Source organism: Grammomys surdaster, unplaced genomic scaffold, assembly GCF_004785775.1.
Source record: "Grammomys surdaster isolate TR1022 unplaced genomic scaffold, NIH_TR_1.0 126153, whole genome shotgun sequence".
Lineage (NCBI taxonomy): Eukaryota > Metazoa > Chordata > Mammalia > Rodentia > Muridae > Grammomys > Grammomys surdaster.
In genome coordinates, this window is record NW_021620961.1 from 3,615,345 (window position 1) to 3,634,712 (window position 19,368).

General features: G+C 32.2%; 1 protein-coding gene across 1 annotated transcript in view; it reads right to left on the minus strand.

Annotated features, from left to right (window-relative positions):
- Nucleotides 1–19,368, minus strand: part of Ncam2 (neural cell adhesion molecule 2) — a 407,262-nt gene that overhangs the window by 120,971 nt on the left and 266,923 nt on the right. The gene's annotated exons all lie outside the window — the stretch shown is intronic.

The following is a 19,368-nucleotide window of genomic DNA, read 5'->3' on the forward strand; positions in this document are numbered from 1 at the left end:
GAGAGAGAGAGAGAGAGAGAGAGAGAGAGAGAGAGAGAGAGAGAGAAAGAGAGAGACAGACAGGGAGGAAGGAATGAAGGAAGAAAAGAAGAAAGGAAGGAAGGAAGAAAGGAAGGAAGGAAGGAAGGAAGGAAGGAAGGGAGAATAAAAGAAAGAAACAAGGAAGGTAAGAAAAAAGGTAAAAAGAAAATAGGTTTCTGAAAGATAACAATGAAATATAATAAAATAAAATATTGGCTATAATAAAAATCAACAACTGAAGGAAAGGAGCCCAAGAGAATACATGAGTGGGAAACCCAATCATTCACACATTCAGGGTGAAGGGTCCTTAAAATAACTAAACCTGAAGACTTGCAGAGGACCAGGAGCAGACCAAGACTATGCAAGCCCTGTACTTGCTGCTTTGTTCTCTTTGTGGGTGATTTACTCTGTGGCTAAATTTAAAATAAATGTTTACGCATCTGTGAAATTCTATTATAATAATTTTAGGATCATCAAAATTCAGTTCATATCAAAACACTTTTATGCAACATGAAATTATGGGTTAGAGTAAGATAAATTTTAGTTTTATAATTTTGTCAATGTATCATTACATAATCATATACTGAGAGGTTACTTAGTTTTTACCTTCTACTAGAAAAAAGTAATCGTCTTAAACAACTTTGATAATGAATTCTGCCCCTATATTTTCTTACTCATACTTAAGAGCAAACTGTAGTTTAAAAAAATAATAAATCTCTCATCAAATTAATTAAATGGAAGGAAGGAACATCAAAACAAGAATTCATGAAATTTCAAAAAGATTGAGAAAATCTAAAAGAAAAAAATCACAGATTTCTTATACAAGGTAAATAACTCTTTCTCCATAATTGTACAGGGATCTCTTGACTGGTCAAATGCAAGTGTTCTTGTATAATACAGCAATAAACACTTATCTCTTGGTTTTCATGGTACCCAAAATTGACTTTTGCAGACTAATCTTTCCAGAGCTGAGGACCAAACCCAGGTCCTTGTGCGTGCTAGACAAGTACTCTACCACTGAGCTAAATCTCCAACAGACTACTCTTTAGACTATCTAAGCTGACCCTGACTTTGGAGCAACCCTCAGAGGCTTTCAGCATTCTGTAAACTTTTCAGTCCGTATACTCCACTTACAATGTCTCAGCAACCTTGCCGATATGTAAACTGATGAATTTCTCTACTCTTCTTCCTCCCAATACCTCTCCACATGTGGATCTCCAGAAGCAGCACTCTTACTTCAAGGGCATAGGCATTTTATATGCATCCAAATCAGCAGGATTATACTTAAACTCTTCACTTTGTTTTGAGATAAGGTCTTCAACATAGGCCAGACATCACTCAAATTTCTGGTACTCCTGCATTTCTTACTGACGCAATTACAATGCAGTCATATTCCCCCTCCCCAGCTGTTAAACAGGTCCAGAATTTTCTCCTCCAGACTACTTAGGGATATCTGAATTTCTTTCCTTGATAAGAACTCTTGACATGCCCTATATATTATCAATGCTTGGCCTGAGATAGGTTTGAGAAATTAATTATTAATGCATTTTCTAATGTAGACCTATCTGAGGCTGTCACCTTTTTCAGCTATCTCCCTTCCTTCCCAGAAGCTTTGCCTCAATCAGTCAATCCGGCACTGTGTACAGCTGCTCAATCTCTACTCGTACCTCCTCGAAGGATATTTATATGTGTCTCTTGATTTAAGAGGGAACAGGCACATTTTTTAGCTGAATGTTACTCAGAACGTCTTTCAAACTGTGCAAAACACACGGATATATTTTTATGTTTTTCTGACCCAAACCATATCAAGTGCAGAAAGCATTTCTTGTGTTTGTAAGAATATATTTTCTCAGCAGTTTTTTTTATTTTCATAATAACTTCATGAATATTTCATCTCACCTTGCCAGTATAACTGCAAATATCATCACTTCCCAAGTAAACTCCACTGCTTCAGCCTGACAGTTAAGGACCTCATGTGCTATCACCTTTCTGTTTGAGCACATTTTACAATTTGAATACGATCCACTCCAATTATTTCAAATTCCTTTTACTGTCCTGAATATCTTGTGCTTTCTCTAAGACTAACATCCTTGTCTCAAACTATTTTTGCTCAAACCTTTATTACTTTTATCATCCATATTTAGACTGCAAGATTCCCCTATCATTTAATTTTATTGACCAGATATTATTTACTATTCAAGACAGTCTTGCTGGCCTAAAAATATGAGTTATTGCACTTTTGACCTTTATATTTTGATTAGGACCAATGCTTTTACTAAGTTATTGCCCAAACTATAGACTCTATATCATACAATAAAGCTACTATTGAATAAATGTAAAAAATTTTAGTGTTGTTTTATGGCCATAAATCATAGAAGAGTGCGTATAACAGAAAAGTATATTCTAATATGTTTGGAAACAAATTAAGTAGCCATAAAATTTATAAGTGGCTGAGTAGAGAAATAGTTCTGTTGTTATTTATTATTGGATAAAAACTTTCATTGGACTATATTTGAATGTAGCAACATATATATTGTTAACAATGCAAAGAATGCAGCTGAGAGTTCATTAAACAGGAGAGAGCACTGGATACTCTCCAAAATGACCCAAGTTCAAGTTGCAGAGCTGACATTGCTTCTCACAAATGTCTATAACCGAAGTCCCAGGAGACCTAACAATCTCTTTTTGGCATCCATAAGTACTGCATGCACATAGCACATAGACAAATTCAGGCTAAATACTAATACCTTATTCTATTACTGCACTACATTATTAATTAAACTGTTGAAAAGTAGCTTTCAGATTTTAATTATTCCCCACAATTAAACACATTCTGTTTTATAACCCATATTAGAGCATATAGAATTTGACTAAAGAAGTCTTTACTGTATGCTAAATTAACATCAATCCAATGGTAAAAGTGTTGATTTTCAACATTATTACAAAAGCATACTACACATTTTATAAGAAAAAATCATTAAAAATATATGATTCATCAAAAACTAAGTCATTTTCAGAATTAACTTAGTCTCTGTAAGGTTTATTATGGGCATCTGACTAGAAAACCAAAGTCATTACTTCCTATATCTGACATTCCAAAGGACATCTCTTCTTTGTGTTACAAAAAGGTATTACACAAACCTAAAAGAAAATTCATTTATATCTTGGCTTTGATTCAACACTGCCTGAAGATTCATTTAAGACATCTGATATTTGATTGTGACAGGTTAATGGGCATTTTAGCTCACTATCTACTTCTTCCAGGGTCTACCACTGAATTAAGTAAGATGATTAGAAAGCAAAGTGTCGGCCTGAACATTATCATTTTTGTCCTTCACAGAAATGAAATTCCTGCACTTTGATTCAATCTTTGCCTTTCTAGAAGGTCAGCTTAAAAGATATCTATTGTGTAATAGTTCAGTATTTATATAAAACTTTTATATAGAGAGCTTACAATTATTTCAATAGTTCATTAATGAATGACCAGAAAATAACTATCATCCTGATTTATTTAAAAATCTAACATATCACTAATTATTACTATAAATCAATTGAAATTATAAGATGTACCCTCTTCTACAAATTAAAAAAAACAAACAACTCAAATATATACATATGTTGTTATCTGACATTGGTATACATTGCAAAGTTAGAATCATTGTGCTGCATAGGGGGTATCTGACAGGACAGATATACTGCTTTTGTCTTGTTTTATATCAGGTCTTTGAAAAGTTTTAGTTCATACAGTCCTATGTCTTCGGCATGAATATGTGCTTATTTATTTATTGTCAAGGTCTTACTATAAAGCCTAGTCTGACTTATAACTCTTGTTTCCTCAGCTTCAGCTTCCAATGTACTCTGATAATAATTATGCAGTCCTTTGGAACTTGAGAGCTCATTGAACGATTTCACCCGTCCAACAACACTGGTGCTTTTATTCACTTATTCTATATAAATCAGGCTCTTCACATACAGTGTTGAATAAAAATGGAATGGGCTTTATCCTTTGTGACATTCCAGCTTAAGCAGGAGCAAATATATTAATTTCTAAGCCTAATAAAATTTAATTTTACCACGGAGATAAATGTGGTATATTCAGACTAGTGCTCGCCAAATACCTAAATTGTGGACTAAGATCTACAAATGATGACCACTGGATGATGTGGAGAAAAGAACTCAAAGTAAATACATTGAGGACATGCAAAAGAACCCAAAGAACATTACTGGTGTACATCAGAGAATGAGGACATGATAACTATTCATTTGATTCAGAGAAGAATAAAGATTGTCTGCCATGAGAACCCAAGAAAAATGCAGAAGACCAAACCTAATTATGCATCTATGCTTCTAGCTTCATTTCCAAATAGCATCGCAACTATATTGATGTCAATTAAACTTGGCTTCAAATATTTAGACATAAAGCATAGCGGAACTGCTAAATACATCAGTAGGAACACACTCCAAAGCTTATTACCAATGAATTGCCTAATTTTTAAAAATTATATGAATATTTCATTAACTAGTTCTAGTAGTTGTACCATGAATTTTAAGCAGAAACTTTCTCTTTGTTCTGTTTAAGATCTCTGTATACTATTAGCATTAATTTTCTTTCCTCTTGGTTTTCTCTGTGCTTCTTAATTTACTTTCTATTTTCCCGTTATGGAGTGACCTTTTGTGTAATTACTTTTCATGTTAGAATCATAAATATGTGTAATAAAGGATAGTACAGGCAATAAAAATGCCTAACATGACTTTTTCATAGGGCCTAGTACTATTTTCTTGGCTTATATGTACAATCTTTTCTTTATGTTTACAATTGATAGTTTACGGAAAAATATAAGAATCAAATATAATATTTATAAAAGATTTCTCATATAACAAATGGTACTTCTCTGACACCATTCACAATAGTAAAAAATACAGCAGCTGTATGTCAATAATGTATGATTATAAAACTCTCAATGCCTATTTCTAAATGTATCACTATTTCCACCTTTTCCTTGATGTTAATCTACATGTTATGAAAGACATATTGTAGACACTATTCCAGGTTCTGGACATACAAAAGTAACCACGAAGAGCAAAGGCACTAGACTCACAGGCTAAAAGGCTTAGAGAAAATGACAGCTAAATACAGTCCATACTAGTATAGATGATATTCGATATAACAACTAAGTTGATTTGCAAATGGAAGGAATGTATCATTTAGTTATTGTTTGTCTATAGTGCTTGAAAAAATACTAATAATACATCAGCTGTTTACAGAAAAACACATAACGGGAAATTGATGTTTCATGTTAAAATTTCAGGGTGATGTACAAATGTACATTTACTACCCCTGGATCTCTATAGAGTTGCATATCTACAAAGTCCACCTGGAATAAGTAAAAGAGTTGGGGAAACGGCAAAGAGGTGAAAGGTTCAAGCCTATGCTTGACAGATTACAAAATGATTATTGAGTTGATATAACCTCCGTGAAGACCATGAATTCCGTGTGAAGTGGAGTGGGTAAAAGAAGTGGCTTAAAACACAGACTATGAGGAAGAATCTATAATGTTTTAGGAACTGTAATAACATCATGAAAGATGACCAAAATTGTTAACCTTCATGAAAAGGCCAATCACTCTACATATCGCACCCATTAATAAGATTTTAATAAAGATACATTTTCCCAAATGCTGCTGAGGACATGGAGAAATTGGATCTAGCAGCTGTTGCCCCTGAGGATGTTAGAGAATGCAGGCATGTGAGGTAAAGACAGTGTCTCCAACAGGTAAAAATACAGGAGATAAATGCTTTGTTTGTTACAGCATGAACAAACAGAAAAGAAATGAGCATACCTACCTCAAGATGGAAACTGCAAAACCATTAGACCAAATGGCAAAAGGCAGTACAAATGTCATATACTGAAGGACTCTTTTATTTGAAATATCACTAAGAGTTGATTTGTCAAAATAGAAATATAATGGTTTGGTGGACTCTGATAAGAATGGGAAATAGAAGAGAGAAACACACCCTTCATTACACTGAAAATCAAGAATCATTAAATACCTGCTATTAAGGAAATTAGAAAAAATAGATCAAATTAGTTGTTACAATGTATGCTATGTTAGCTTTGTATAAATGAAATTTTTGACAAGTACAGTTCAGAGGATGGAGTTTAAGTGTTATAAACATGTGAGAATACATGGAATATTTTATACAAAAGAGTAAGCTAGATTCACTTGTAATTTGCAAAGGTCACTCATGATGTTTGATGAAGGAGAAAGGACCAAACATTTAATAATAGTAATTTTTGAAAATCTTCAAATTCAAAGTGCTAAAATTCAATATACAAAGCTAGTGATATTAGCATTGGCTTTGTTGTTGTTGTTGTTGCTGTTGCTGGTAAGTTTATTAGGCAAAGGATTCTTGACTATGACTAGTGTCTCAGAGCACAAGAAACTGCATTACAGCAGGTATAAAGATTTTAAGACAGGTGGGAATGGGAAGTCAGCAAGGAAAAAAGACTTTCCATACACCACAGGACTGATACATGCGTAGGAACTCACAGAGACTGTGCCAGCATGTACATGAACACCTCATTTAAGGGCAGGTCCTATATTTGTAAGCAGTAGCTGATCAACCAAAACCCTACTCAGTGGTATATTTTAAATTTTTGTGTCTCATAATTCTTTGTGTGGATACTTTTTAGATTTTTATTCTTTTATTTTTAACCTTATAGGACTTTTGTTTATATAGCATGGTTTCTTGCTTTGTGTTTTGTGCAATTTATGGGTATGCAAAGGTGTGTGTCTCTACAGCTGTATGTGCTCATATGCTTTTTCTCTGGCTTTTAAAAAAATGTTTTTTTTTTCTGTTTTAGTTTTTATTTTATTTTATTTTATTTTATGTAGCTGTTTTCTAATGAGAGAAAAAGAACGAGAAGGTAAATTTCGGAGATCAAGGTCAGCCTGAGACAGTGGGAGGTTAGATCCAGGCCCAGGCTTGATACGAATGGTAACAATAGTAATATAAAGCCATGAGCAGGAAAAGATGCTGCATATTTGGTTGCTTTGTTTCATGTGTAGGAGTGTGTTAGTGTGTATGTACATGCATATATGGATGGCACCTAGAAGTTTTATTTTAAGAATTCTCTTCATTGGGTAAATGGAGTCATACCGCTAGTCCTAAAAGAAGAAATACGTTATGGATGTCATCAAACAACTTAACAGCATCTATAATATCCTATGTTTCATTTTCATTATCTTTCTTCTACACTTGTTTAAAATTCCATATCAAAGTGGTGTGGGGTAAATTTTTCCAGTGATGGCATAGATTTAGCAACATTATTATCAGGAAAAAAATTGATGAAAGGTGCATAAAGAATTTAATTTATATATGTGATGTTATATAACATAAATTGCCTGAGATATTCCAGATATTATGGTATGAGAAAATAAAACATGTAAAAAAAGAACCTGCAGTTCTAACTGTGTTTGGAAACACAGATTCGACAAGTATTCACTCTAATACAAGGAAGAATCCTGTCAATTTAAGAAAGCGAATTAAATATTACATTACTTAGTCATAAAAATGATGCAGTGTGCTACCTTGTTGTGCTGATCAAAACAGCAGGAACAGTTTTTTTTTCTACAATCTAGTAAAGGGTAGACAAAACCATCATAAATAATCTTTATTACTTTTTATCTTAAGCTCCTAAGAGTGCAGATGTACCATTTGCCAATCAACTATGTCTGAAATTTTTACATAAGATACAGTGTGTACCAAAATGAGTCTTTAAATTATTTATAAAATCATTATCAATTCTCATTCATATTTAATTAAATTAATTATAATTATTAATTTATATTTTGTATATATTTATATGGTTATTAAATACACACAGTAAGTAATTTTTTCAGACATAATGATTTATTTTGTGAATTCAAATTTCACTTGTTAAGTTATATTCAAGTGCATGGTTTGAGGTAATTATTTCATTAGAAGCAATCACATTTTAGCAGTTAATTGACCATGGGGTAGTATCTAGAGGACAGGGAAAACTTTAAAAACAACAATAACAAAACAACGTAGTGTGTGTGTGTGTGTGTGTGTATGTGTGTTTATGTTTGTGTGTGTGTGTGTGTGTGTGTATGATGATAACAAATACCAGCAAAGAATTAGCTTATACTACTGAGGCATGAAGCATGCTAACACTAGTAGTGATCCTTTTGTTCAACTGAACACGCAATCGGGACTGAGTTCATTCAAGACACTAGGTACTGGGGATGTGTTGAAAATACACACACACAATCAGACATCCTCCATCTCCTTAGCAAGGATGTTAATAACATTTATGAAAGTGATATGGTGAGGCAGAAAGCATTCTTCTAAAGCCATGAATGGGGATTTTTTTCAGATGACACCACTGAGCTCCACTTGAATCTGGTGAAGTGTTTTGGCCGGTCAGAGGCTGCTAAGAAAATGTGGCATCTCAGTCAAAGGAAAACAACTTAATTCTTCCATGGCATTTAATATATGAAAAGAAAGAAGTATTCAAAGGTAAAATACTTAAATTTCTCTCAGAGTTGACCCATTTTAAGAAATAGATTAACAAGAAGTGAACATGAAAAAAAAAGACTTTATTTCAAACTAAATTATCAAATCCCATATCGATTTTCTAGGTACAGTAAACTTAAGATTTAATTGTAAAGGTTCAAAAAACCAATAACTATATTATTTTATCCAGAGTTCAGTCTTTTAATTGACTTTTGGCTGTTAACTTATACTGGCCTTTATGCATAATTTATTTAAAGAATCTAATGTTCAGTCTGATAAATATCATCATTAATACATATAAAAAATCTTAGTAGTCATAAAACAGACTTTACTTGGCATTTGGAAGACTCTCAAGAAATCTAAAAATAATATAATAATAATAATAATAACAATAACTCTTATGTTATCACCATATTTATATCATCAAATTGTGGGATAAATTTTCAAGCCATATATATTTGATCTGATAGTAAAATGTACAGCATTTGATTAAAGGGGGATTGCTAAGTTTCATTTGGATGAATTAATTTATTTTAATGTAAGTGGGAAAAGATTAAGGTGATTAGAAGTGTCACCTATCTCTAGACAATATAGGAAATAAGAGAAGGGTTTAAATTCTATGAGAATGTGAACAGTTTCTATAAGAGGAGTTAAATGTCCTAGCTTTTTTTGAAATGTATGAAGAAAGCTATTATAATGCTAAAACATATTAAAAGGCTTGATATAGTGTAACTTCTCAAAATTTATTACCATAAACCTTTCAATTCATGATGATATTTTAGATCAAGAAAAGTAATAGAGAAATGTTGAGTAGGAATGACATTAGGAATTTGCTGTGATAATGAGTGTGTTAAAATAATAGACAGGGTTGAGTTAATCCAAGGAGTTGACAGCACTAAAGATGGAGGGAAGATATTGTAATTTAATGATGTTAGGAATGAGTGAATAGTAAAAAAGTTCAGGATTAGCATAGGTAGTTTATAATGTTTTTGTTATTTATTTGTTTGTTTTTGTTTGTTTGCTTTGTATACAGAAGTGAGATGTTCAGTGGTGAGGTGTAAGGAAAAAATTGATAACTTTCAGAATTCTGCTGTTAGTTTGATGACATGAGACTAAGTGAGTGGTCATACATAGAGATGCCCAGTTTCAGCCCTAAACGAGTGTCTGATTAAACAGAGATCAAATGTAAGACATTTGGAGAAGTATTATAAAGGAAACCAAACACAAGAGAACCCTCACCCCCCAAAAAATACCCAAATAGCAGATTTTAATCAAAAGAGATTTAACTGGATTATTAGTACTTTTCAAAAGATGAAAGATAAGAACTTATGGTTTACCACTAGGTTTAAAGAGTAAACATGTCAGTTTGAGTAGAAATAGCATTATCAAAGCCTGACTGAACTATATTTAAAAAAAAAAAAACTGGAGGAAAAAAAAATGTAGAGAGAATGACTTTAAACTAGAGCAGAGAAATGCAGTATGGTATCATTCTTAATTTAAATCTTTATATCTATAAATACATATATTTTTCTATCTATCTCTCATTAATTCATCTATCAATTTGCACTTACATGAATCAAGAGACAGAAATAAATATTGTTTAGTATCTGATTGTGATCATCAAGGAGACAGATACTCTAAAAATATTGATAAGAATTCCTTCCCTTCCATTTCATGTCCTAGTATTTTCTCTAATAAAGTACGTTTGAATTTACCGACTGATGATTTCCGTATCACCTGAGCACAAATTGCTTTTTCATGATATCCTTCATTTTGGTTAAGTCTCCATCCATCTCCATCCATCCTCTCATTCTTCCATCCCCTACCTGGACATCGTTGTTCATTTCTATTTCTCATACTCCCCATCTAACTTTCATTTTATCTGAAATTAATTAATATATCCTCCTTTAATGCATATACCTCCCTTACTCCATTTCTTGCTAGTTGTCTTGCTTTCATATCAAAAATATATGAAAATATTTAAAGAATAAATAAAATACGATAGTGACAGAGGGATTACTGATGTTTGTAGTCTGGTGTAGATGGCTTTTTCTGATAATGGCATCTTATATTAATACATTCCTACTTTTCTACCTTTACTTTGTTTCTTATATATTTATATGTATATTCTATACCATATAGAATGACTATCATCAAAAAGTAACAAATGTTGATGTTGGTATAGGAGAAAAGTACACTGTTCACAGGAATATAAATGAGGGCAGCCATTATGGAGAGGAATGAAGACGTTTCTATAGTAACTTCAAAAAGATCAACCATCCTATCAAGGTGGGTGGCTAAAGGAAATTAAATAGTCAAACCAAGGTAACATTTCACTTTAATGTTTATTCTGGCAGTATTTACCATAGCAAATATATGGAACCTACTCATGTGTGGACGAATAGATGTAAGAGTAGGAAAATGTACTTTACATGCAGAGTGAAATATTTGGACATAAGGAAAAATTCAAGTCCTGTCATTTGCAGAAAATGAATAGAACTGCCAGACATTATGCAAAGTGGAGTATGCCTGGCAGTGAACAACAAATGCCTCATGTCTTCTGACCTAAAGGAAGCAGTAAAGGTTGAGATTACTTTTGAATACTAATTCTTTGGGGAAGGAGAAAGGCCCAGTTATCAAGGTAGTTTGGAAAAAGGTAATAAATATTATTTACATGGGAGTGAAAATTTCTTGTTCTTGCTCCAGAATGAGAGCCAAACAGTTGCAATGGTTCTCAAACTGTGGATCATGAGGGCTTTGAGGGTTGAATGACACTTTCACAAGCACTGCCTAAAATCATCGAAAACCTTTCACAGATACTTACAATAGGATCCATAATCCTAGCAAAATATCAATTCTGAAATAGCAATGAAAATCATTTTGTTTGGGAGTCACTACAACATGAGAAACTGTATTAAAGGGTCTCAGCACTAGGAAGGTTGAGAATCACTGGAAGTTAATTACCAAGTTATATACTAAGGTCTTGAAGGCTCCAAGTATAAATGAAAACATAGGCAATAGAAATGCTTATTAATCACAATTTATCAGTGTATGCTTTTATGGATGTGCTGAAATAAGATAAACTCCACAAATAGGTACACTAATGCGATACATAAATTATACTTTAAGAAGAAGACAATGAATGAGCCAGAAAATGTGAGATGAGTATTGATTACACAAAAAAACTCACTTCATGTGACTAGCCACAACTTTAAACATAACATTCCAAACAATTGTGAGCTTGCCACTGGCTAAGTTAATTGTACTATCATCCATTTAGAACAGACATACTGCTAAACATAACCAGAATGCATTATGTTTCACAAAAAATACAACACTTTGTAGTATATATCAAAGAATGATATCTCATAGATAGTGGACTATATAATATAGATTACAGGAAGTAATCTAGGTAGATAAAATAAACAACAAAAATGACCCAGAAATTTAGACCTGGAATGTCTCTTCATAAATGTCAAAATATTTAATGCATTTTCATATAAATATTTTAACTATTAAGTATGTCTATAAATCCATCTACAGTCCAAGAGAGAATGTCTTCAAAATAAAACATGAAATATTACAGATAAAAAATAAAAGCAATTATATCTCATGAAGAAATGAATCCTAAGGATAATATTAATAAAAGGTATAATGTGCTGAATATTCATTTTCCTAAAAATCCAAAAGTTACATAATACAAGGATAATAAGTTATAACTGGAAATCCTGGTTTTTAAATAGTGAAGTATTTTATGATATTCTATCAGCCCAAAACAACTGAACTATGAGATCCTGAGATAAGGGTAATGAAAACGAGAGTGATCAATTTAATTCATCAGTTCTCATCTTCAATACTATTTCCTGAACTTCTTTTTGGATACAAAGTTTACAAGAAGAATTTAACACATTTTCTGACAATCATGACAATATAATGTGTCTATATATCAAGTAATTCAAGTTTTTTTCTACATTTAATATATTAAAACAAATGTACATCTAGTTTATACATGCTAAAAGTGACAGCATTCAGGTTGAATTTATATAAAAATATTTGCTAAATAAATGCATGTACATTTCAAGTTACATTTTATATTTAATTTTGTCAATTTATTAATATTAAATTATTAATAAACATTAATAAACATTGACACTTATTATTAATTATTATTATTAATGTTATAGCTTATATAATTATGGCTAAACTGATTTCTAAAAATTATTTCACGAGTAGAGCAGACTACGTCCTAAGATCAAGAAATGATATTTAAGTTATCTTTGAGTCAATTATAGCACTTATAAAAAGTAAAATATACTTTTGTTGAAAAAAATTTAATGTAATTGCTTCCAATATATAATACTCAACTCAAAATAATCCTTGCAATAGTGGAAATTACTAGTCTATTGTCCTACAAAAATGACGTTTATTCAAAAACAAAATTCTCGTAAATTAGAAATGCATAATTCATTTGCATTTTAAAACCATGTTCTAGAATCCTTCCCATAACAGCTTTGAACAGGCCTCCTTTTACATATGACAAGCACTTCTTATGATCTTTATTCAAGCTATGGGCTGGAAGAGTTCAGAGAGTTGTAAATGATTGAAAACTCACCTCTCAGCTAGCTCAGGGGCATCAAGGAAGATTTCCAGCACAGCTAATTATATTCTACCACCTACATCAGATGGGGAATAGAAGTATCAGTTCTGCCTATTGCCCAGCAGGGACCTATATTATTGCTCTCAGAGTACTAGCATGAAAAAATGCATTAGGTGTATCCTAAAAATGTCACTGTAATAAAAAATTTCTTCAGAGAAGCGCATTACCTCTGCAAAGAAAAACTACAGGTGTAAAAACCACAGGTGCAAGGAGTAGCTCGTGTGCTCTTTAGTACACTTCTCTACAATCACAATTGGACTCTTTTTCTTCCTAATAGAAAGACTTTAAAAATGATGTTACTGTCGAACTGTACTGAAATCCTAAAATGGAAAGGGATTTGGAAAAACACATCCTCACACTGTGAAGGGCCATTAAAAAAAATCACTAATGTAAATACTAATATTCATCTAGCCTTAATAAGGTTGGATCAAAAGAATCAAAATTTGCCTTTATATTCTTTTGAAGGTAAACCACAGACTTATTAGATAACGTAATGCTATAGAAAAGAGAGAATGTACAAATGGTGAGCCTGTGAATAAAGTTTAACTAATATCACACAGTAATAAATCAGTATAGTAATTTCCATGGAACATAGTTCAGCATGCTCTGTTATGTCAAGTTTCAATGTCAGCAACAATAAAAATAGGAAGTGATGGTTTATATAACTTAATAAACTTCATGCATTATTCTATTTGTTACTGTATTTTACATCAATACCCGAACAATTTTATTAAAGTGTGTGTGTGCAAGTATGTATGTCTCTGTGTGTATATGAGTGAGGGTGTGTGTGTTTCTGTGTGTGTATGAGTGTGTGTGTGTGTGTGTGTGTGATCAAAGATGTACAGTGGTTTTAACTACAGGGGACATTTATATGGTGTAAGCACAAGAAGCATCTCTTAACATTTCAAAGTGAAATGGAGCTCATTTCCTTCCTCGGTTGTATAAATATTCTTTCTTACACGTATTAATCACATTTATCAGGATCTGGTGTGAGATTCTCTACATGTACACAATGTGTACTATCCAACCAAAAATGCATACTACATGTTATTATTTTACGTTTGAAGCTCTTGACTTTATCACGTTCAGATAACAAAAATATGTATCTGGTTATTTTACACTGTAGTTTTCCATATAGTTTCCTAAACCTAGTGAACATTCAATAGATTTCAGGGAGCAAAGTTTAGTCGGGTCCCAACAAGTGAGGATTATGGAAATCTGTATGTTTTTGTATCTGTATCTGAATCTGGTTAGGGATTCCTTTAAGAAGCAGAATTGTCATCAATGAGATCAGAGAGACTTCCTGAAGCACCTAACTGCTGAGTTCCACTGCCAAGCATTTAGGTGCTGCTCCTGGAGCCCTGTGGAGGAGTCAAGAAAGAATCTGAAGAACCAGAGGGGTCAGGGACACACCAGAACACAGTCCATAGAGTCAAAAGGACTCATGACAACTTCCAGAGAGAGCCCATAGGCATCTGAGCTAGATCCTCTGCAGTTATATCATGACTGAGTAGCTTGATGTTCTTATGGAAATCCTATCAGTAGGAGATGGGTCTGTGCCTGACTCTTTAGCTCATTTGCAGGATCCATTTCCTTCTACTGAGTTGCTTTATCCAGACTTGATGTGGTGGCATTGTCTTATCTTATTGTAACATGTTAGGCTGTGTGTGGTTAATGTCTGGGGGAGGGTGCTCTTCTCTGAGGCAAGAAAGAGAGGGGTGAATCTGGGGAATAGGGGAGAAAAAGGGGAGGGAAGGCAGGAGGGGAAGGAGAAGAAACTATAGACAGGATGTAATACATGAGAGAAGAATAAAAAACAAAAAGAAATATACCTTAACATTAACACAAATTTCAACTTTTAGCAATGCAGGATATCAAAAGAATCAGAGATTCAAGATTCCTTAAGGTAACTGTCCTTCAAATGTAAAGATTATTATCTTAGGCGCTGATGATTTTGCATTATGCTAAACAAAGTCAATAGGAAGAATTTACCTGAATCTAAGCATGTCATTTTATATAATCATTAATTGTCATTATTAAGAAATCTTTGTATTTTTGGTGTCAACTATTATTTTCATATTATCAACTAATTAAAGAACTAAAATGTCTATTCCATGTTTACATATTAAACTTGAAATATTTAAATTTTACTATTATGTGCTAAAATGTTTTATTAAATTACTTTGCTGTGTGATTTTTGAGTTTGAAAATATTATAAAATACTTGGTTTCTGTATGAGAATTCTCATCTTGCAACGGGACCTTAGATATCATATTTATTTTAACTTTTTTTTTAAATGATAGTTTTTCAACTCTAAATTCTGGAATATTTATGCTTCTCAGAATAATCACTCTTTGTTTGGAAAAAGACATGCAAAACAGATAAATAAAAGAAATAAAATACAATTTTTAAAAAGGCTCACTTGCCCAGAATTAGTTTTAGGAAATAATTATATGTGGTTCTTCATCTTTAAGTAATGTAATATAAATGTGGCTTTATATTTTGTATATTGTAGTAATCCATATCATTAGAAAAATTTGAAAAATGTAGATTATGAAAAACTTCTCAAATTATTATAACTAATTATACTAGTGTAGATTCTGGTCTAATCTTGGTAATTACTATTGAAGCAGGGATATAAGATTGGAAGACTTCTGTTTTAATATAAAAAAAGGTAAAAATTGATTATAACCATACAATTTTTGGTTTTCTCCTTTGAAAAGCAGAGAAGAGTACAATCCATTTTATTAGCATGGAACTAAATAATATGAGATATTCTGATACTACTATTTGTTTTGTCAAATTGAGTAATGGAGAAGTAAGCCCCTTGAACTAAGTAGTGAAGTGGTGTCTGTGGACATTTTAGATCTATTTCTATCCACAAATTGTCATTTAAACAGGAGTAGAGAATATTTCTGAATTGAATATTTATTAGATTACTCAATAATTTTGAATATATTTAATTCTGTCATGTTTCTGAAACTATACACCATGAAGTAAGAAACATATTTATTTGCCTGATACTCTCTGTCCCCAGTACAGTATGTTTCTTATAGTTCTTTGACAGCTAATCTTTGTTGTAAACTTGACTACATTGGAATGCTTGTTCCTTGACTATTGCATCTATTGTATTGCTAGTTCCTCAACCTAGAACTGACCTTAATACTTGCATGTAATTTAAATGGTATAAAAGCAAAAAGGAGGAGCTGGGATGGGATAGGAGATTCTAGGGAGGGGAACTGGGGAAAGGGGATGGCATCTAAAATGTAAATAAATAAAATATGAAATAAAAAAACAACACCAACAAAAAAAGGAAACTGGAGTAGTTTAGTACACGTTCGATAATATCTTTTGATTGTGTCATTTGAGAAGAAGGAGATCAATCCACAACCCACATTCTGATTACAGTCTACTTGAATAAAGCTTTTCTTGGTTTACTTTTTAAAAATCTCAGTGGGAAATTTATTCATCCTGCTCCCTAGGCACCTCTTTCCTAGTTTTTTAAGCATATGTCTTGACTATTCCAGGAAAGATGGAAAACTAGCAGAGATATCCAACCTCAGGACAGAAGAGTGACCAGATTTTCCGCCTTTCTGTGGAGAGACAGCCACTGTTGATATAGCTGAACTACAGCCTATAAGCCACTATAATAAATCATAATGTGTTTGTGTGTGCATATGTGTGTGTGTGTGTGTGTGCTTGTGTGTGTGAGTCTAGAGGCTGACTGCTTTAGAGAACATTGACTAATATGGATTATTTTTTTTAGTGAATCCAATCATCTGCATGTGAGAAATAAGTGTCACATTAATTGTAGTCACATTCATATAATTTTACTGCTTACATTTAATAAAACTAATCTTTAGGAATGTGTATCAACAAGTATGTTTGTGCTTGCTTAGGAACAAAAAGGTGAAGGATTACTAGTAAAGTACCAAGCAACCTTCTGAGCTTACATATAATATAAATACTTTCAGCAGAGATTTTAGGGTGACATAAAGGGTGACATAAAAACAATCACTCTAAAGCCTCCTGTCTTCCAAGAAAAGAGACATACACTGCATTGTTTCCCTTCTTCCAATTTCATTTCATTCAAAATAGATTTTTTCATAATATATGCTGATTATAGTTTTTTAATATGAAATATTCTTAATTCAGAGAAGCACAGCACACCAATAAGGAGATATACAACTGAAACACAGCATACATGCATATATATAATAAAATATACTAAACTACTCCAGTTTCCTTTTTTTGTTGGTGTTGTTTTTTATTGCATTATATATAATATATATATTATATATATATGACATAGTGTCCATAAGCCTCAAACTATATTTAAAAAGTAATGTTCTTATTCAGTTATTTAAAAAGACAAAGAAGACATAATTTGGAAAGTTGGAAGGCAAAGTATATTTGGGAAGAATTAAGGGAGAAGTTTGTATTTAATATGATCAGAGTCGCATGCATAAATGAAACTTTAAAAATTAATAAAATATTTTATTAGAAAATCTAGAAATTCTAATAGATTAATATGGTTCACTATTATATAATAGAAATATATACATTTAAATCCAGGAGCTGTACCTAAAGAACTCACTATACCCTTATTTTGTTATTAGATTTTAGTTTATGTGTATATGTGTATCAAGGTGAACAAAAATAATTTTAGTATTAAAATAAGGCTGAATCATACAACACTGAAAGAGACATACTTCAAAGACATGTAAACACAAGAGTAAACCAATATCATTTTAGCTATATACTTTTGAGACAATATAACTCACATATTTCCTAGCACTTGTTATTTAACAAAAATAAAGCTTTCAGAATTGGCTGTTCATTTTTATTGTCACAAGATGAGAATATCACTTTCAGGGGCAATTTTGTAGAAGTTATAATGAAATAAATGGCAGTCACAATGATTTGTGAATGAACTGTGTGCTTATGTATCTATTATGGTATCATAGAATATTTACTTAGCAGAGAGACTGCTCAAAGGGGAGAAAGGATATCAGGCTGTGTTCTAATTGAAACATTGGTGTGCTCCACTGAATCTTCTGCATTAAGGCAAGATATGTTTTAACACTGGGTTGTTTTATAAGGTATACTGTTGTATCAGTTGTCTTTCCTGTTGCTAGAACAAAATATCTGACAAAGCAACTCACAAGATTTTTTTTTTCATTTTTGCTAACAGGTTGGGTTGATATAGTCTCTCATAGAAATTTTGTAATGGGATCAAGAGGCTGATTACATTGCAGCTAGAAAAAGTAGGCATCTTACAAAGACTGCTTATGCGTGCTTGCTTTCTGGTTTCTTCTTAGTCCTTAACTTTAGCCTATAAAATGGCCATGCACAGTTAAAGTAAGTTTTCTCACTACAACTTAATCTAGACAAAGCCTTTCACAAATATGCTCGGTGGTTTTAAACTTCCTTCAGTAAACAAGAATGTCCAATCACATCTATACCACTCTAAGTTAATACAATGCTTTGGTTTATTTTTTTCCTACAGATTTTTTATTGGATATTTTCTTTAGTTACATTTCAAATGTTAGCTTCTTTCCTGGTTTCCCCTCTGAAATTACTCCTATTGTCTTTTAATTATACTTTTTTATAATTTAAAGAATATTAATGGCAGGCTCACTATTGTAACATTTTAATTTTTTTAAATAAGTTTTTAGATTAAAATTTAACTGAAACAATTTGAGTTTTCACAATAGTGACAGAAATGGCATTTGACTATAAAAAAATAGGTAAACCAAATTATCTGGGATTTCATAAATATAGCCTTAAACTCTCAATAGTTTGCTACTATATCCTTCTAACATTTTTTTCTGTAGGATGGCTTTAATTCCCAGTGAAGGCGAGCCTATAATTTATTAGTAGATGAGTGAGGGAGGAACAAAAAAAATCAGATTCTGCATCCTCAGTGTTGGTAACTGACACAAAGAAAAAGACATCCTTAAAACATCCTCAAGATAGCATAATGAGCAATGCAGGATTAGTGCAGGAATCACCCCATTCATATACATGGGGTTGCTTACTGTTAAGTTTAAATATAACATAAACCCTAGAGGCAAAAAAAGAAAAAGAGGGTATGGAGAAAGAGAGAGAGAGAGAGAGAGAGAGAGAGAGAGAGAGAGAGAGAGAGA